Source organism: Cavia porcellus, unplaced genomic scaffold (genome assembly GCF_034190915.1).
Source record: "Cavia porcellus strain 051 isolate PalLab524CR breed Dunkin Hartley unplaced genomic scaffold, mCavPor4.1 scaffold_23, whole genome shotgun sequence".
Taxonomy (NCBI): domain Eukaryota; kingdom Metazoa; phylum Chordata; class Mammalia; order Rodentia; family Caviidae; genus Cavia; species Cavia porcellus.
The window spans coordinates 58,919,987-58,941,954 of NW_026947506.1; positions in this window are offsets into that span (position 1 = coordinate 58,919,987).

Genomic DNA, 21,968 nt, shown 5'->3' on the forward strand with positions numbered 1-21,968 from the left:
TTTTTTCTAGAAAGGTATTGGACTTCTTAGAAAAGGCAATAAAAGCCATGAGCCCCCCAGATAGAGGTAAATTTGCATAGAAGGGAATTTGCATACCCTGGGGCTGGGGAGAGCTGGGTCCAGGGTCCAAGGGCAGGACTTCTGTGAGATCTGAAGGAATTTGAAATATCAGTGTCAGACTGCTTTGCAATACCTGCCTGCTTGGGGTGTCTGCAATTTTGCTGCCTGGTAGAAACAACTCTGAGAGTAATGGAAGAATAAGTAGAGCAAGGCAAGTTCAGGGGCTTCTGTCATTTCATCTCAAGCAAATGGCACCATCCCGAAGCCTGAAGGTGGCCAATTAGCATACAGTAATTAGAACCAGCTGCAATAAGCTGCCTCATTTTCTTCTGGGGACAACATGGAGGTAACGGGGTTGCAGACTGCACTGTCAGACCAGAGTGCGCCCCTCATCCACCTAGTGTCCGTAGATGGGAGGGCTCAATCTGGGGGAGGACAGAGTAGGAGAAAGGAAGGGTGCTGCACCAAAGGACAGGCAGGCCTGGCTCACTGTGCTTTGGCAGCTTTACTTTGCTTCCTTGTTTGTCTGAACACAGCAGCCATCAGTCCTAAACCTCGTCCCTCCAAGAAGCCATCTAGTTTCCAGGAGTATGAGGTCACAGTGTGGACCCATAGATTGAAGGGAATGTGTGAGTGGAGCCTTAGAAGTCTCCACTTAGGTGGGCCTCTTTTCCCAGAATAGAAACAGGTGAGCAGATATTTCTGGCAGTGGAAATAGAATTTAAGTGATGCTTGCTATGGTTTGGATATGATCTGAGTGTGTGCCTCAAGGCTTCATGTGTTGGAAGCTTGATCCTCAATGTGGTGTTTTGAAGTGAACCTCTAAAGGGTGGGGCTATGGGAGACTGTTACTGACCATTCTCGTGGAGTGGCTTCCTGACTCACCATGTGATTCCCCACTTTTGCATATATTTCCACTGTGAACATTTGCCATGGAGTCCTCACCAGTGAGAGCCAAGCCTAGGTCCTCACCAGAAAGAGCTGAGTCTATGTCAGAGTCATGCATTCAGCCTCCAAAACCCTGAGTAATTAAACCTCTCTTCTTTTTAATGCACTGAGCCTCCAGTATTTCATTACAGTAGTAGATAGTGGATGCACGCAACAATGAAATAAGAATGGACAGTTGGGAGGTGGGGTGAGTAATGAAGGATAAGATTTTGGATCTCAGCACAATCCAGGGAGGATAAAAAAAAGTTTAAGGAAGTTGATGTCTACTGGTAACAGAGATGAAGCCAAGGTTTCCTGAGATAGTCCCATTGGACACACTGATAGTTTATTATTCAAATGGCATAGCTCACATCAGGCCTTGGGCATGACTTAACTTGGTAAGTTTGGACTATGCTTTGGAAAATCTTAGAGGTCAGGGTTTGAGAAATCACCACCCAAGTGGAATTCTCAAGAGGCCACCTTTGCCTCCATCTCGTCTGTCCTCTTCCTGTCAACCTGTCTAGTCACTAGTCTCTCAATTGCTCATGTATCTGGACTCAGATCATCTGAGGGCCCCGTGTAGCTCCTTGATACCTGAATGGTGCTTCCCTTGTTTTTCCTCTCTTTTCCTCACTGGCAGGTTTTATCTTCTCATCTCTGCCATGGAAATGCATATGCTGTTTTAGATATCTTCTGTTCATGTGTGATGTAATGCAGTTTCTTTAACAGAGCATCAAGCCTCGTGTGACAAGCACCTGGGACCTACCTTTCCCAGCTTATTCTCTCCATCATCTTGTATGTGTTACAGTCCAGTTGCTAAGCACTCCATGCTGCTCCATGCATTGCAACTTTCCTCACCTATGTCTTCTGCTTCTGCTCCATTTCTAACTGCTAACTTCTACTTTTCCTAAAGGCTCAACTCGGACACTAAATCCCCTTCAGACTCTCTGTATACACTACTCATCATCCCGTGTGTTAGTGGTGAGTTTTTGCTCTTTTACTTTTATAAGCCCCATTATTATTTTATCCATCCATTCATTTTTCCATTCATACACCCTTCTACCACCTATCTATCCCTCTGTCTACACATCTACCAACCATCCATTCATCTAACCACACAACTACCAACCTTCTATTTATTCATTCACGTATCTACTATCCATTGTCTATCCATTCATCCTTCCATCCATCCACATACCTAACAACCATCCATCCATCTATCCACAAATCTACCACATATTCATTTGTCCATTCATCCATGCACCCATATGTCCATCTGTCTATCCATCTACCTATTCATCTATCCATTTATTCTCCCTCCTCCTTTTTCCCTTCCCATCTTGCTCCATTCAGCCAAACATTTGTCTATCCAACCTTCCATTTATCCAACTGGTGAGAACACAAAAGCATGTACCACTCTGAGATCTTTTGGAGGGTGGGTAAACAGAACTAGATATAGCTTTTGCTTCCATATGGTTAGTTAGTTGATAGTTGAGTAGGAGTGGAGATAAGGAGCAACAAAAGTAATCAGATAATCACGGGATCTTAATGTTTAAAATCAGAGATATAGAGACAATTTATCTATGTCTCTAACCTTAAGGAGATCTAGCTTTGATGGAAGAGAGAGATACATAGATAATTTTCTGCAATACAATATTCTTAATGCCACCAAGGAAATTACAATGTGCCATGGAATTTCTGATGATGAAATGATTACTTCTGCTTGAGGATCCAGGAAATTCTTCTGAAAGAGAAGACTTATGACTTTGGCTTAGCAGAGCAGCAGCCTTCCACATGGTCAGATTGGGAAAGAACTCAGGTGCTCTGGGTGAAGAAACAGAAATCCAATGTGTCTTGGAAACAAACAAGAAGACTGTTGTGGTAGGAGGGTGGGAGATGTAGACACAAATGCCCTTTTCTCAGGCCAATCATCAGCTGCCACCTGTCTCTCAGTCCATTCCCCTGTTGGTCCCATCCTGATGTCCTTCTGTGATACTTGCCTTGACCAGCCGTGCTATAGGAAGGAAGTGAATGGTCCCTGGCAGCCCTTGGGTGGAGGCTGTCTCTGGCAGAGAGCATATTTCCTTGCTGGGACTGTGGTGCTAGGGGGTGCCTGCATCTTCTTTCCCAGTAGGAAGCCTCTAGCACTGATGCCTGCAGTGATATTGCACCACACAATTATTTCAATGTCCTTCCTGTGGAGATGCAGGGCTGTGCACAATGGAAATGCCTTTTAATGGGCAAGAAACATCTGCTGGGTGCTTTTCTCCATTGTCTTTCTTTTTCCTGTTAGGAGAAAAGGAAAATAACTTTAGAAAGTCAAGTTAAGAAGACTGGCTGGTTCTGGTTAGTGTGCTTTGAAGTCTTCCCAGGTATGCCAACTATGGATGGGCAGTGTGCACATCTTGGGCAAGATTAAGCTTCACTTACCTCCTATGTGTGACATTTGGCCTAATAGGGTAAGGATTATGGTGAATGTCTAAAAAAAACTCTGATAAATGGCCAGGTATAGAGCAGGTATCAGACAAATCACAGCATTATCATTATTAATTCTTTTCTTGGTACTAAAAAAAGGAACAGTGTGTGACCTTTCATTCCAGGGCAAGATGGTTGATTCCATGACCCTTGGTGAGTTAGTAACCGAGTCAAATGGAGCCACCCTTTCTTCAGATCCATGGATGCAGATTTTGTGCAGTGGGGATCATTGGGCAATACATTTTTCTTAGATTGAGTGCGAACAGGAAATTCAGTTTAAACCAGGAGTGCAAAGTAAATAAGATAACATAAGAGATGAGTATTTAAAAAATGAATGTATCAAAGTTGAGGTAACAGATACCATAGTGCTTTTAAATTGTAAAGTGTGGGACATGTACTTATTGTTATTTCTATGTTTCATTTGTTCCCTGTAATGCACAGACCTATTAGATCAACATTTAAGATCATCTTGGAGATGGCTACCATATGCTGGCCTGGCTGCTGGGAGCAAGAGAAGCATTTCTCTCAGAAAATAATGGCTGAACGCCCATCGTCTCTATTGATTTACATTTGTAAGCCATAACTCCTTATCTCTTTCATGCTCTTGATATCATGATGTCCATTGGTGTAATATATTTGTCTGCCCAGAGTTAATGCCAAGTCCTAAATAACTAGAAGGGTGTTGATTTGTGTTGAAAAGTCAGTTGGCAATCCAGATATTGGGTTCAATCTTCTTTTTTGCTGTCCCTGTGGAGAGAAAGGAGCCAGTATTGCTTCTCTTCAGGGTCCCAAGGATGAATCATTTCTGCTTTCAAAGTTCTTGGTGATTCTTGGATACTGCATAAAGGCAAGGCATAATCATTATGAATTATAAGTGAAGCAGACGGAGGTTTTAAATTAAACAGCACCATTGTGTAATTTTTCAACAGGATTCAGAGCAGCCGACCTTCCCAGCAGAAGTAACTTAGATAATTTGATTCTCTCACTTAACCAGGACTGATCACTGCAGGGATACAAATTAATTTCTTGAAAAACAGCTGCTGGTTTTCCTCCCCACCAGCCTCTCTCCAAGCTTTGCAAATGTGGTCATAATGAAATGTGGTGGTGGCTCCTCTGGTGACTTGTTAATTCAACAGGGGCTCAATAAACAGTTCTCTGGCTTTTGTTTTCACAGGTGAAATGGCAAGAATACACAAATGTCTTCCAGGCCTGGACTGTCCTGGTCCTGTCAGCCCTGGCCACTCTCGAGCATTGAAAGAGAACGGGTGAGCACAATTCCAAATGATTTGGAGCATTTATGAAATAGGGTTCCATCTGGCTTGTAAGGTGTCAGATTCAATCTTTGCAAATGTGCTTTGGGTAAGGGACAGAGCTGGTACTTCTAGGATCCACTATTTGCCCTTCCCAAGGAAATCACCAGCAAGATGATAGGTAAAGTGAGTTAAACCTTTAGAGTTCTGTTCTCATACTGTGTGACATATAGCAGTGGACAGTTTGCAGTAGCTGAAGTGGTTGTGGGTCCCTAGGCTGGGTTAGAAGAGGATATATGAACTAAGCCCAGGTGGCCCCGGGGAAGATGGGAACTAATCCATCTGTGTGAATACACCATGCTAGTGATACCGTCTGTTCCTCATTCCTGAGTTGTGGCACCCTCTGGCTATGTGGACTCAAAGAAGCCCTTTACCCCTGTGAGATAAGTTTTTCTCATTTTCCTCCTCTATCAGGTAAAGACACTGGAATTCATGACCTCAGAGATTCTCTGTGGGTGCAGAATTGTCTGTTTCAATCTTTAAGCACTGTGTTGAAGAAAGAAGGGAGAGCTACATTTCCTACAAATAGAAAGTGCTTCAGGACATCAGCCAGCCTTTTCAGTTTCTACCACATTAAAATATGTCTCTTTGCACATTCTCCTAATGGTCCTTTCCATCTTGATTCCTAGACTTCATCTCTGCAAATATTCAGGTGCTTTCTAGGCAAAGAAAAGACTGGTAAATAGCACTTGTGAATGAAGCATTTTCCTCAAACTATAAGACATAGTCGATTTGTGCTGCTAGTATTTGAAAAATACATCAGCAAAGAAGTACGTGAAGAAAATGACTGTCAACTACAGGCTTGAGAGACAGTCACATAAAAGCCATTGAACATTAAAGGCCATGAATTCCCTCAATCCGCCTCCAGCCACCCTGAGGGGCATTAGTATTGTGGACTCCTTTTCCACAGTCAGTTTTGCCTTGAAGTTAATATTTCCTGGATTTTTAGTTCACTTGAATATACTATTTGCAATATAGCTTTTCATGGGTAGACACTACAGTTAGGGACAGTATGTGGCAGGGATGACAGTGTTCCCATCAATATTTCTGCGGGATTATTCCTGGGAAATGACCCTCCCAAGAGTTTTGTTTTTGTTTTTTGTTTTGCTTTGTTTTGTTTTAGGGGGTGGGGGGACCAGGGATCAAACTCAAGACCTCATGCTTGCCAGGCAGGTGCTTTTGCCACTGAGTTAAATCCACAGCCTGACTCTCTCAAGAGTTTGGTGGCCCAGCCTGGATTGCTGGGTTCAGCTATACATGAAGTTCTCACCAAAAGATCATGGACAGAGTTGATTCATATCCTGTAAAAAGAAAGCTTACTCCAAAGCCCTGTCATTTTCTTCAAGCTGTGCATGGTTGATGACAAGAACTGAATCACGAGCTAGAAAGGTCTTGGGTCTCTGAGTCACTGCAGGGAGGAAAATCACTAACCAGATAGGAACAATGATCTAAAATAAACTCTGGCTGACTCTTATAGTTTGACAAAGACTTCCTGTATGCTTCCTTTGCGTTCTGGGTCTCCTTAACTTTCTCCTTGGAAGAGGTTCTGCAGGCAGCTTTGTACTGAGAATGCCTTTTCTGAAAGGGGGGCTGTTTCATCTGAAGCTGACCTAACCAGAAAGAGATGAATAATATAGATGCCAGGCCACTGGGCATCGTGGCTTTGTGGCCACCAGAAGCACTGGAGACTGTGCAGAGCTGAGGATGAGGGGAAGGGAAGGAAAAAGGAAACTGGAAGGAACACAGAGCCACTGAGAAACAAAACACTGATTTGAAGTTTATTGATTTTTGAAAACTCTTTCTCCCAGCTCTCTGTTTTGTAGTTTATCCCTGTCTCATGTCTCACCATAATATGCAACGGATGTTTAAAGGAGATTGCAGATTTCTAATTCCCCTCCCTTGAGTCTAGACAGACAACCTCAGCTGAGACTCCCTTGGTTTAGAGAACCCAAGGGAAGCAAGAATGTGAAATTCCCAAGGCCAGATCACAAAAGGCCATGAAGTCTTCACCTGTGCTTTTGAGATGTCATTCTAGAGAATGTCATCTGTCACAGAACAAGTGAGTTAGCAAGAGACCTCCTTGCTGGAAAAAGTTTGTCACTGGTTTTGCCAACAGTTCCCATTGTGATCCCGGTTAGCAGTTGGTACCAAGCATCAGCTGCATGACCATGTCACATTGGACATGCAGTCCACAGGAGCCTTCAGATGCAAATAGCACTAGCTGGCATCTGTCCCTGCGTGAGAAACCTTAAGCAAGAACTTGACAGTTGAAATGGCCCCAGATAATATTCCACAAACTTGTGAACTAAATAGAATTACTGTTTGAAGCTGCTAAGTTTTGGGATAATTTTGACTCAGAAATTCAATCAGAACAGCAATCATGATATCAAGGGGTGGGGTAGAGTCCTTAGGTGGAGCAGGACTACCTCCCCACTGACCCGTAGGACAGACAACTGGCTATGAGGGCCACTCCTGAACCCATAGGTTCTGCATTTTGTGCAGTTCAGTGCTTATCAAACGTGCAAGCCCCGTCCTTTCACATCAGGGTAACTCTGGCAGCTGTGACATAGATTGTCCCTTTATTGGCATCTGCACTTACTCGAGGTTAGGTTTTAAGGGTTTGAGTGACACCTCACTTCTTTCTACTACAAAATAAGCTAATTTCTTTAGTCTTATACACTATTTCTCTGGGAAAAAACGTATCGATTGTCACAATTCTCAAGACTGAATAATCAATGCATAACGGTTGAAAGGCAAAAGAATGATGGATGGGGAATACCACTGAGTGCGATTCTGCTTGATGATATGCTGTGATCATTCCGCTTTTAGAAAGCTGTACTTTTTAAAGGAATCAAATGCGAAAGTGTTAGGGGATTTAGTGTCAAGATGACTGGTAATGTGTGTGTGGGCTGAAATTTGAAGTTTCTCATTACAAGAGGCATTGATAAGCACAGGACCAAGGACCGTACGTACTTCAGCAGTTATTTTGATCAAGACATGTAACCTCTCCGAACTTAGTTTTCTCTGTGGTTGATGATGAGCCAAATATAATACAAGAAAAAGCACATTGGACATCTATAATAACCTAGAAAGCACATTTGATGTCATCTTCTGTATCAGTCAGAATTACGGGTGACTGCGTTTAACAGAACTGCTCAAAATAGCAATACTTCCACAAAACAGAATATTCTTTCTCTCGAAGGTAAAGATAGCAAAGACATGTTAGTTCAGGGTTTGAGTGTGAGTTTCTCCAAGTCATCAAGCTCTTTCTGGTTCAACTGTTTCTAGATTGGGCCTCTTTTTCTCATATTCCAATATGGAACCTAGAGCCCTAGACACTGTATCTGCATTCCAGATAAGGTAGTGAACTCTGCTAACAGTTTGGTTTTTAGGGGGAAAAAAAAGAGATAATAGGTGTTGGGAGGGAGCTAGCAGCTTCTGCCCCCATGAAGTAGGAGCCAACCAAGTGTAGCAGTGAATTATAGCCAAGAAATTAAAAAATTAAATGTCTGAAATTCAAAAGTGGAGTGAGAAATTTATTGGTATAGAATATAAATTCTGGAAATTTACATGCTTCTAAAAAACAAGGTTTGTTTTTACAAAGATCCAATTGAGTTAAACTGACAAAGGAATTTTTTTTAAAACAACAATTGAATGAACTCAGAACATTGGCTACCAACCAGGTGTGTTTTCACAATGGCTTCAGATGACGCAATTTCAATTTGTTTCCTTTCAAACTGTTGTGTGTAGATGGACGTTACGCAGATTCACAAACTTAATTTTCACTTTTCCTTTAGCAAGAATGAAGTATCAACTCTCTCCTTCCTTGTTAATTATCATTGATTATAGAATAATTGGCCTATAAGTGTATACTTATGTTTGTGCATAGGATTGGAGGTAAAGACCTTGTTGCAAATGACTTAGAATAATTTAGAAATCTTTCTTTCTTTCTTTCTTTCTTTCTTTCTTTCTTTCTTTCTTTTTTTCTTCTTTCCAAATTTTGCAAATCTGTTCATCAATTTGCCAATTAGGCTATATCTAAAATAATTAGGATACAGGGCATATATAGTTTTCAATGTTTTCTAGGAAAGTTTCCCTTTAGGCCCCTACTCTGCGGTTATCAGATGTAGGATCAAAAGCACATGAAGGCATTAATGATGCTCTGGAGGCTGAGACGCCATGCTGGGTGCTGCCTAGAAACAGAATACCAAGCAGCAGAGGGAACTTTTGGGCTCTATGGCTGTAGGAATCTGGAGAGCAAAGCAGGTGGTTGCATCTAGTTATACATCGTCACGGTCACTGAAACTGGGACATGTGGCAGTGGAGCATCTATGGCCCTTGGGGAAAATGTCAAGGTATCAGTGTGTCTTTATGGAGCCTCTATTATGCCTGGCACTGAGAAAAAGTAAAGGCAAACTGAGACAGAACACCTAATCCACAGGGAGCCTCCAACCCAGACCTAAGCAAGTGGAAAGTTAATAGGGCAGCCATCTGCCAGCACCAGAGATGTCCCTGGACAGTGCAAGACTAATTTCTTTTTCCTTCTTTGTAAGACTAATTTCTAGCCATATCCTACATTTATTAAATACAGCAAAGTCCTGAGAAAGATCTTAGCACCATAGCTTTTAGAGAAAGCATCTGGCCACACTGTGCTGTGACGCATTCTCTGTTCCCCACCTCCTGTATGTGGGTAAGGCATGCACATCATTTGCTTGGAAACTCCTCGCTCCATTTTAGCCTGGCTCGCAGCATTTGTGCGGGGTGGCATGCACAGCTGGGCTTTGCTAAGAGTGGGTGACCAGATCTCCCTGTACTTTTCCTGCTGGAAACTCGGGGGTGGAAATTGGGGGAGGAGGAATCTCTGATCACAGCATTTGCATAGGTGGCTAAGAAAGTCACATGTCCCAACTCCAAGAACGTGGTGGAACACACTGTGAACTTGTGTAGACAAAAAATATTTAACACTCCGGAGGAATTGCCATAGGTGGTGAAGTCAAAAGCAGATAAACATACCTAAGCATACGCAATGCAGATACACACACCTTCTAATGCTCATTTACCTGCTCAGACTTCTGATTTATGAAGACCTTGGTTCTGGAGGCACAGCACTGCCTTTGAACCTTGGTTGCAATCCATACATAAGAACCATTGTGTTACTTAACCTTTCCCTGCTTAAGTTTTTTCATTGATTTGTGGAGAGGCATGTGTCTTAGACCAGTATCTGGTGTCAATAGAAGTCAGCTCTTAACAATCTTAACTTTTTAGTGGGGCAAAATGCTTTAACGAGGGAAAATTAAAAGGAAGATTTATACAGGGAGTGAGGTTGGCAGGCAATCAGGCCAGTATGAGCTTAGGGTTTCTTTTTGTTGTTTTCACAAGGTGGTGTGTGTGTGTGTGTGTGTGTGTTTCAAATTAGAAGGCAGCAGAATTTACCCTATAGGCAGTGAGAATGGAGCAAAGGAAGAACATATCTACTGATGGATGTCAGTGTAATTGTGATTGGCAGATATATAAAGTGGCCCGGAGATTCCCACCCTCTGATAGATAATCCCCTGCCCCTGAGTGTGAATGGACCCGAAAGTGTTTTGGGATTCTACTCCCCTGATTATGTGACTTTCCATGGCAAAGGAATTTTGCAGGTGTAATTCAGACTCTTAATCAGTTGATTACTTGGGTGGCTGTGATCTCTAATTAGCAGAGTTTTTAAAAGATCTGAGCCCTCCTAAGGTGAAAGGGAGTCAATCCGTGAAAAGATTCAGTGTAAGGCAGGTTTCCCTTGCTGCCTTTGAAAGTGGAGAAGGCCGCATAGCAAGCAGCAAGCAGCGTGGATAACTGCTAGACTTGAACAGTGACTTCCAGCTGTCAACTGGTAAGGAAAAGGGGAATCTCAGTCCAGCAGCAGCGGAGAGCTGAATTCAGCTCACAATTTGAATGAGTTAGAAGTAGATTCTTATTAGCCGGGCGTGGTGGCTCACGCCTGTAATCCCAGCACTCGGGAGGCTGAGGTGGGAAGATTGTTGCCAGTTCGAGACCAGCCTGGGTTACAAAGTGAGCTCAAGGCCAGCCTGAACTGCATAGCGAGACCCCCTCTCAAAAACAAAAACAAAGTAAAACAAAAAGTAGATTCTTATCCAGAGCTTCCAGGAAAGATGCAGCCTGCTGATACCTTGAAAGACTTCATAAGAGGCTCGTAAGATCCTAAAGAGAGAATCCACTCGTGCTGTGAACACACCTCTGGACCTAAAAAAATGAGAGCAAATACACTTGTATTGGTTTGGGTTTATTAAATATGTGGTTAGTAATTGTTTGTCCACAGGAAACCAACTGTGGTCTTAATGCACAGAACCAGAATTTAGATATAAATGGTTGTATCAGCTTCGCATTGCTGCTACAAGTGACAACAAATTCAATGGTTTAAAACAACATGAAGTTATTATCTCACCCTCTGGAGGACAGAAGTCTGAAATGGATTTCACTGGGCTAAGGATCAAGTTGTTGGCGGGGAGTGGAAGCCATTTCCTAGTTTTCTCCAGTTTGCAAGGAGCCGAACATGTTTTCTGACTCATGGCTTCTTCTAGTCTGCAAAACCAGTGACGTCTTCCTGTATCTCACTGCGTTGACACCAACTTTTCTGTATCTCCCTTCCAAACTGAATGATCCTCGTATTACAAAGGGCCTTGTAGTGTGACCCTGGATAATCTCCATATTTTAAGGCAAGCTGATTAGTACCCTTAATTCTATTACCACATATCTCCTTTGCCATGTAATATAATATAGTCATGGATTCCAGTACAATAGGTTGGATCTTAAATGTCCCCCTGAAGCCTATGGATTAAAAGCTAGGTTCCCCAACTTAATATTATTAGGAGAGAGCAGAAGCTTCAAAAGAATAGGAAAACCCTATTCTTTTCTTCTTCCTCTTTTTTATTCTGTCTACCATCATAGTCATGTGTTCAAAGCTCAGTTCAGTTATTAATGACTGCAATCCAGGGAAGACTGGTTAATATCTCTGAACCTAGTTTCTTTCTGTGTAAACCTAGAATACTGAAACATGACTGTGTGCTACTTGCAAGGGTAAAGACTATCTGAGTGAATAAGTATCACTTCTATCCAGTTAGGGGCTTCTGGAAGTGTTCTTCAATTTTCTGTGATAGTGGGTAACTTTTGATAACTGTTATTCTTAATGCTACTGTTTTATCCACTGTTGTTCTTTCTTCTTAACTGTAGTTATTTGCTATGATAACCTGAATCCCTGAATGACCACATTACTTAGGGAAAGTTCTATTTTCCACCTAGATATATCACATAAAAGGCCAGTTCCCATTGCGCCTTTCTGCTTTCCTGTGTGCTGCCCTCTGCAAGCACCTCCCCCCCCCCCCACTCAGCTGGTAGGGACACCTTCCAGTCCAGACCTTGGGCACACAGGCTGAGTCACGGCCTGCATGCTCTGCTCTCCTTGGCCTTATGTGCTGAGGTCCAGAATTATGAAGAACACTGTTAAGGTTAATGACAAGGGGACAAGGCACGGGGGAGCAGATTTGCAATAAAGGTTGTGCTGATTACCTCCGTGATGAATGGGGACAAGAGCCCTGAGCAATGTGTTAAACAGCCCTGGGTGGCAGCCCTGCTATGCTCAGTGATGGGTGCCGGGACCTGGGAGGTCCGGAGGGCTGTTTGTAGAGCATCCCTGAAGCTGTGCTTGGGAAGCACTGATAATGACATGTGATCCAAGACACTGCATGGCTCCAGCAGACATCATGGCGACACTGTATATGTTTATATATGTGCAATTATGCATTCACGTGTGTTAAAAGTGGAAGGAAGTGAGGGTAATGATATGCTAGACCAGGGTAGTCTCCCCAGCTCTCACAGAAGGGTGAAATTCAAGACACCACTGTTTTGGTTTCTGAGCCTCTTGAACCCCAAGGGTCTGCTGGCCTAGAAGCCCATTCTTGGGCGCCAACATCCCATGGTTCACCTACAACTTGCTCTTCTTGCTCTCCTCTCCATAGTTCCAGGGTCCAGCTTTTAAATCCTGTCTCTGCCTTCCATGCTTTTGGGGGATTCCACGCTTTTGGGGGATTCTGGCTTTATAACTAGATTTCCATGTGTGTTCCCACTCATTTCTCTGGCTTCCTTCTCCTTCCTTCCTTCCTCCTTCTTCTCTGGTACTATATACCAGGACTTTCACACTGAACTGCAGCATCCTTTTTCATCCTTTTCTGGAGACAGGGTCTTCCTATGTTGCTAAATTGCCCCTCCCTGGAGTGCTATGATTATAGACACACAATACCGTGCAAAGCTTGGACTCTGGTCTTCAACTGGAGGCCATGTAAGCATAAAGTGTCAAGGAGAGACTCTGAGAAATGGAACTCTGAGGGAAAACGTGGAGATTAAGGACAGGCACTCACCTTCACAGCCATCAGGGTGAGCCTTCCCTGGATATTCCTCCTGCCAGGAGGTGGCTGGTATTTTAAGGTATTTGGGAACAGGAGCCTCACCAGGGACTGAATGTGAATTATCATGCATTTATTCGTTCTCTCACTCAGTACTTCTGATTTCCAGAGATGGTGCTTCTCCTTCTAGGTAGAACAAGGCTGGCCCCAGCCTTTGCAGAAGTAAGTTATTAAATTACTTGCTAAGAGACAGAAATGTAGTGTAGGAAGTTATTTTCTGGGAAGGGGTTGGGGTTTTTAAGGAATCTTTTTTATCACAACTCCAGTATCAGAATACCAGAGATAGGACAACCACAAAATGAGCTAAAACTGAGAATTCTTGTTTCAGGTCCAGTTTCCTCCTAGAGCCTGGTTGCAGAAGGGTCTGCCAATAATGGTCATTCAGCTTTAGGGGGTGGTTGGTGGTGGTGGGAGAATCAGCCATCACCATATGAGGTCTTGTCTGAGGAAGGGAATGTGGTGACAGCTTGTTGGATTGGATTCTTTAGATTAGCAACCATGTGGGAGAGACAGACCTCCTCAGCATTCTGGGACCTGCAGTTCTCTATATTACTCAAGTTGGTAAATTTGCCTCTCTACGAAGGTCTAAAATGGCATGAAGTAGTTTTAATATATCTCTTTTTTTAGAGAAAAAAGCAAAACAGAAAAAAGCATAGAAATAATACAGAATTTCAAAAAAAAGTAACAGTAAGAAATCACTAGTTGATAAATTACGTATTGTTATCTGAACGACCACTTTTTAAATACAACATTAATCCTATATAGTGGAGCTAATCACCTCTGTAGGATTCTTATTTATGCAGATGAGCTGCAGTCTTTGCCTCCACCTTAAAGCCCTGGTGGGAGGGGTAGGATCTGGGGCTTGTGATGACTTTGGGGAGGGGCTACAGCTGTGCACTTCATTCTTTAACGAGGCAGATGATGAGGATCAGAGCTACGGGGAGGAGATGCCTCATCATTTCTGGTTGGCTCCTCTGGTTTGTTTGTTTGTTTCTTGGTACTGGGAAATGAATTTTGTTCCTTTGCACTGACCTACACCACCGTAGCTTTCCACAAATTTCAAGTTTTGGGGCAAGGTCTTGCTAAGTCCCTAAGCTAACTGGGCTGCGCTGGAACTGGAACTTGTGATCCTCTCGCCTCAGCCTCTCAGAGTGTGTGATTATCAAACCCGTTTGCAGCTGGGTTTTATAGGGAGCCAACTGAAACCAATGCAGTACAATGACAGAGTTCATCACTTTCAGCTACAGAGCCATCAGCTGTACTTAGGGAGCTGCCAAGCAAACTCTTGAAGGATAACTTTAGTCACCTTATCCTACCTCTTTTTTTTTTTTAAAGTATGGAATAAACCAGATAAAACCACCAAAACAAATTTCTTTTCAATGAATTAGTTACCATATGTGATTGTATGTGCACAGGTGTGTGTGTGTGTGTGTGTGTGTGTGTGTGTGTGTGTTGTGTGTGTGTCTCCATGACCATAGTTAAGAAGGCAGAAATAGGTGGTCAGGCTATTGGTGGTCTAGAGGCAGGAAAAATAGCAGAATCATCTGTGAAGTGTTCACTAAGTTCATGGTTTTTCTAAGGGTTTTGCCAGAAATTCTGGGACTTGTGTGCAGGGTGCAGATGAGGAAAGCAGGGTGTAGGCTGGGAGGTGGGGAAGATGGTGAGCCAGGAGGGAGCAGGATGTCAGCCCCCACCCCACTGGAGAACCACTGTTCCGTGGCAGATGGAGCTTCCTTTGTGTTTTGCACAGCACTGGCTTAGCCCTTTTGCTGTTTGGCTGCCTACAGACAGCACCTGTCTGCTTGCCAAGTGCAGCAAGAAACTGCACGTTTACCTCTCAGGGAGCGGGAGGCACAAGTGAAGAGGTTCTTGGCACTGATTTCTCCGTGAACCCTAGAAGACATTATTTACAATTGGGAACAGGCAGTGGGTATTAGGAGCTGACTTCTAAATTTAGAGATGATTCATGTAATTTGGAGCGGTACTGTTTCAAGTCACATTTGAAAAAAAAAATCATAGCAGGTGGCTCTTAGTGTTAAAACATTATTTGCATTTTTCTGGAAAAAGAGTGCTTCAAATGTGGTGGATGCTCATGAGGGGCGGTCAGGGGATAAAATAATTTGCTAAGATGATACAGGTTTGGGACAGCCACCTGGCTAACCTTGACCACTATGTGCTGTATTGGGTTCACTGTAGTTTTAGGCTTTCTCTGGAGACTGCAGAATCCTGTGAATCTGTACACCACGATTCAGTTCATCTGTTGTCAGGCGGTGTTATTAGAATCAATGAACCTGAAGAACTAGAAAGAACTAGAAAGCTGGGTAGAGTGGTGAGACAGGAGAGTCATCTAAGTTCCTTGGCACAGTGAAGTGCTGCGGGATTATCTGTCTCTGGGTCTCTCTTCCTTCCTACATTTCTGGATCATTGTGCAGTGGTTGGGACTGTGGGATATTTGAGATTTTAGCAGTTGAGCAGAGCCGAGCATAATTGAAACTTCATAGCAGCAGGAAGAATGGAGGCATTGCTCAGTTATAGCTCAGTTTTCAACCCAAGTAGTGTTGCCTTTGCCCTTACCAAAGTGGGGCCTGGAGAGAGATGGTCTCAGTTTGATTAAGCTGTTCTAAATCAGGGTTTACCTTTAAAAATCACTGGGTGATCCTAGCTTTGTCATGCTCTTCGTGATTTTGATTCAGTGTGTTTTGAGTAGAATCTGGGTGCACAGCTTGAAAAAACACTCTTAAGTCGGTGATTCTAATCTGCACCTCTGGTTAGACCCCTGATCTGTAAAGGAAGCATCGCTGGAGACAACTTGCTATAATCTGTGATGCTATCATTGCTCTGACTGATGGGGCTGCTTCTGGGGACATGGCTGCCTCTAACTCTGTACTTGGAATGTAAATCATTTCCCCAACATCTGTGCTATTGTTGAGTGCCTGCATGAGTATGTCCTTTGAAGGGGACCATTATGTCAAGAAGGAATTTAGTCACTCTCCTGATGGCTCCACGTGAAAGAAGCTGCTTTGCACAAGGATCTGGGATTTGCCACACGCAGCTCACATCTGCCTGCCTCGATGCATAGTGTGCAGAGCACAGTGTAAAATAAAAACAAGGGGCCCTTTATTAAAAAAAGTATTAAGAATCTCAGGGTGGTGACAACACAGAATTAAATCAATTAACCCAATTTGGGGCCTGCAGAGAGACCCTAAGCCGTTTGCCTCAAATCAGAGGACCCTCCTGACTCATCATTTGTAAATCGTTTCCCAAGTTCATTGATTATAGTAAAACTCTCTCACAGTGGATGAGAGGAATCATTTTGTACAGATTGACAGAATTCTCTAGGGTCTCCAAAGACACCCTAAAACCGCAGAAAACCTAGTACAGGGCATGAAAGACAAGACTCGCGAGCTTCATTATTTCAAGCCTGTGTCATTTTAGCAACCTCATGTGTCCTCTGACTCCCCTGATCTTCTAACTCTTTTCACCCTCTTGGCATGATTTCCACGTTCCTTGTCTTTAAACATTGTTTATGTAATGTGGCAGTTTCATTAAGTAATGGGCTGAGGACACCTGAAGAGGCAGATGCTGTAACTAGCTGTTTCTAGCTTGTTGTTAAAATATGGGTATTCACAGGGTGGCTGTGGTTTCTCTACTCATAGGTGTCCACTTTCTGGGTTGTTTTGAGTGTTAAATTAATTTTCATAAAGTACCAAAAGTAATTAGATCATAGAAAGCGAGCTTTCAGTAAGTGCCAGCTGTTTTTACTGAGTAGAAATTATTTCTATTTTCATCTGTGGTTTGTGGCATGGACATCATCTTCCCTTTAAGTCCTGAGCTGTGGTGGGATCTGCCCATCTCCACGGCTCTGGAATCCCTGCTGTTTGCCATGTGCTGGGAAGCTGTTCTGTGGTCTGCATGTGCTGGGCACTGCTACCACTCTGCTCTAATCCATTGCCAGAAAATGAACCCCAAACTGTGTCATCTTCCTTCAGGCCTGTCACTGCCTCAGTTTCCTTTCCTGCCTCCTGTTTTTCTGAGATAGACCTTGCTGTTCTCCATCATTCTGATCACAATGGCTGGTCATGCTTCCAAATAAATATCAGTGAATAAATATGTGGATTAAATATTTATCTAATAATGTATAGGAGGCCAGACATGGTGGTATATACCTCTAATCCCAGCTTTTAGGAGGCTGAGGCTGGAGGATTGCTGAGAGTTTGAGGCCATCTTGGGCTGCAAAGTAACTTCAAGCCCAGCCTGAACTACATTGTGTAAACCTGTTTCAAAAAGACAAAATAAATAAATAAATAAATGTATCATGTTTTCTAGGAATCATTAAGCACCCAATATGCAGTATTTGATTGGTATTAGTTACTATTATTATAGTAATTGTTATTCAGTCAACAATTCCTTTCCTGTTGAAAGGAATTGTGGGGGAGGAGGTAATACTGTGAGAACTGGAGAGTCTGGAATGTTCCAGGCACCATAAGCAGGACTTTGGACTTTGTCCTCATTGTGGTGAAAAGTCATTAGAGGATTTGAAGCAGGAGACTGATTTTCTCTTGAAGGCATAGTCTGAGTTGGGTCTGAGGGTTGCATGACAGAGGACCCAGAGTGGAGGTAGGTGGAGCAGTCAGGAAGGCGGCATTGTTATCACGAATGGGATGCAGCTGGGCTATGCAGGTGGGAGCTGGGGTGGGGGGCGTGGCTGACCTCAGCATGGGATTTGAGGACAAAGCTGGTAGCATTTGCTGATAGACTGGCATTAGGAGATGAGGACGCCTGACACGTGCACAGTGACTTGGTGCACATCCTGAAAACTGGATGGATTTTTTTTTTTTAGGAGTGTTGCTGGGCATTGAGCCAGGGTCTTTATGATGAACTATGCCCCAGTGCATCACAGCTTTACTTTTAAGGTTTGAGACAGGGTTTATCTAAGTAACTAAGTTGCCCAGTCTGGACTCAGACTTGTAATCCCTTTGGCCTTGGCCTCCCGGAGTTAGGCGACAGGCCTGGACCACTATGCCCAACTTGGGAGGATTCTTCATTCCATCAGGAGACAAGGCTGATCCATGTCTGGTCCCAAATGTATAACGTGAACAAGTCTTTTCAATTCTCTGGAATGTAGTGGATAAAGACCCTTCAAAGAGTGTTTCCACATCCTAATGTGGCCACACGCCACTTGGCAGTGGAGTGCCTTCTGACAAAGGCATTGTTCCCTCCATTGCTGATCCTCACAGTGCAGGCTTTCATGACCTTAGATGGTGTTGGCTGGTCATTTGATGCAGCCTCTTGATAGAATCATAAAATTCGGTAAATAGATATTTGAGATTGTTCCTGGCATAACACAGCACACTGTGTTACAGTAAACTTTATTTTTATAACTTGGACTACACTTGAAAAAAATGATAAATGTACACTATAATAAATATATAAGACAGTAACAAAGTCACTTATTGACATCAAGAATTATACACTGTTTGTAATTGCTTGTACTATACTTTTATGGGAAGGGATACTGGGAATTGAACTAGGGAGAAGTGAATGACTTCCCCAGCTCTTTTTTTTTTTTTTTTTTTTTTTTTAATTTTAAGACAAGTTATCACTAAGTTGCCCAGATTGGTCTTGAACTTGTGATCCTCCTGCCTCAGTCTCACTGAGATCTCACCATGTGCCTGGGTCCACTGTATGTAAAAGTACAGTGCCTGTGTAGGACTTTTTTGGTATTGGTATCACTATAAAAATGTGAGTAATGTGTTGTGTTATGAAGCTATGGCTGTACATAATGTTATTAGATGATAGAAACTTTTACTCTCATGAGATCATCATGGTACACTCAGTCTGCTGTTGACAGAAATGTCCTTATGTGGTGCGTGACTGTACCTGGACTCTGTCAATGTTACCTTATTTGCCAACACAGTCTCTGCTGATACAACTGAAACTGAGATCTTGGGATGAAATTATTCTGGATTACTCATGTGGGAAGTAAATCCCTGTAAGAAGCAGGGACAGGAAGATTAGGTACATGCAAGACAGGTGGAGGCTGCAGACCCAGCTGTGAGCCTAGGAAACTCCTCCTGGAGCCAGCAGGAGCATGATAAGTCAAGGGATGAATTTCCTCATGAAGCTTTTAGAGGACATGTCCAGTGGACAGCTTGATTCTCCACGAGAGTTAAAAAGAACAAATCCCTACTGCCCGCAGCCATCTGATTCATGGTAACTTGTCACAGAAACCCTGAGCCAGAGGGTGAAGATCTCACATGGAACTGAGAAAATGCCTTCCCCTTAAGGAAATGAATGCAATCTTGCAGATCACTTGAGGGAAAATATTCTGGGAGTCAATGACCTGGTACAAGCTGTGGCTTATCCTGGTGATAGCTGTCCCTGTATCTCCCTGGCTGCACTGAGTTCTCCTGAAGTTTTCCCAAGAGTCACCAGATGTGAGGGTATATTCCCACCCATGGCTGTTTATTTAGCTCCTTGGTGCCTTTCTCCAGGGCCCTGGAGTCTCTTCTCACACAGATGTGAGGCAATATAAAAATGTTAGCACTTGACACCTATTGAGGTGTCCTCCATTATCAAGAAACAGGGGCTTTGGTAGAAAACACCCCAGCTTACGCAAATTATCACGTAGAGAAACAGTTCTGGGTGGTCACATTTTTCAGGAGGACATGACTATACAGAGCCCAGCTGACTACAAGAGGTAACCTGGCCCTGGCTGAGTGGTTCACTGGATTTTTTTCCCTCTCCCATCTTACCTCCTGTTGTATCTATTGAGAATATTTCCCAAACAAAAGCCCTGCCTTTAAATCCTTGTGTTAGAGTGCTTTTGGGGAGTGGACCTAAACTGAGACATCGGCCACTATTATTCTTAGCTGCTTTCATTAGGCACATATCAATGAACATGTGTGTTACCATGTTGTCATGTATGCTGTATGTTCATAGAAAAGAGTGATCACAAAAAGGAAAAGTAAACTTCATTTATTCTCTTCAACCTGGGAGGTATAGCTCATCAAAAAACAACTATCAACCATTCCAAGTTCCAGAAAAGTGATCCAGACCAAAGACAGAGAATCCAAAGCTATTTTGGCAGCAAACTGAACATGGAAGGCCAAACACAAGTAATGGAAACTTTGAGGCTTAAAATAGCAAAGTTCCACTTGATAACAAAACTAGCAAAGCACCCTCTAGTTAATTTATGAGGTTTTTCGGGAAGATCATTTTGAAACAGATGTAGTGAAGCAGAGACGAGCCAGAGGGTGAAGATCTCACATGGAACTGGGAAAATGTCCCTCTCTGAGGCTGCTAAATGAGATATGACAAAAATATGTGGCATATTTAGATGAAAAGAATTATTACAAGAAAAGATGCATTGCTATGAATCCCCCTCAAATGCATCATCTCATTTTAACACATTCTTGCCCCTTTCTGGGAAGTTCAGTGGTCCTTTTTGGTGAGTATCTTTAGTAGTACTGTCATGGCTGCCTCAGTGTCTGGAATCGATTCAAAACATGTACCTTTCATGGTCATTTTGACTTTGGGGAGGAGCCGGATCTGGTGGATAAAATGGACAAGGACGCACCATCACGTGTTTTATGAGTCTTCCTCGGCAGCAGCAGTCACTGCAGTTTCTGTCACAGTTGGTAAAGACTCTCAGCAAAGAGAACTCCCAGAACTGCTTCAGAAAGGGGCAAGAACAACGGGATAGGTGGCTTGAAGCAACAAGGTGTGTCTTGAGGGGGATTCACAGCAGTGTGTTTTACTGCAGTCACTTTAATTTACACACTCGCCGCCTGTTTTGAACACTACTTGTGGTTTGGACCTTGGATGCCCCAGGAAGACTCCTGTTTAGAGAACTGGCCTCCTGCTTGGCTCCCTGGAAAAGTGGGAAAGTTTGAAGAGGCAGGGCCTGTGGCAGGGTATTAGGTCACTGGGGGGAGCCTGAAGAGGAATGGTGGGGTCCCAGCCCTGCCTACTTTCTCTTTGTTGTTCCCTGGCTGTGAAGTGAGAGAGTTTTCTCCATCATCTCCATTTCTAACCATGAGGCCTTGCCACATTCCCAAAGGTTGTGCCCCAGAGCTCCAAGACTACGAGCCAAAACAAACCTTTTCTCTTTATAAGTTGATTCTCTCTGATATGTTTTTAATGAGTGTTAGCACAAAGGTTAAGCCCAGTATATTCCTGAGAGAAAACTATCTCCTGGACAGGCTGACAGACAACAATAGTAACCTGATGATGATAAATATTGGGATGAATTAGTTATCAAAGAGCAAATTTAAGATCAGTTCCCGACAGATGATCATGAAACACAAAGTGAACCTGAATATTTTTCAGAAAACATTTTAGGTTTCTTTCAACTTTGTCCAAGTTTTAAAAAAAAAGGTGACCAAGTGTCCTGGTCATGTTTAGCTTTCACCAATCTTTATTTTCCTGCTTTTTGATGGCTTCAACATTATGCATCTAAAATGCTAAACAGAACTAATCCCATGTAAGGGGAAAACTCAGACTGTGCACGTGGGCTAAGCCCTCAACCCTGTGTGACTCATACATGCGAAGCCAAATGTCAGTACTGCAGATTTATGAGTCACGTACATGGCTGAATCTTTACCTACTTCCACATACTGCAGTGGGAAAGACAGAGGCTGATTCCCCAGTGATACAAGCTGGGTGTGAGAATTTGAGATGCTACTTAATGACTGAGATTCCAAGTAAGTCACCTCCACTCTGGGCTCCTCCAGCCCCA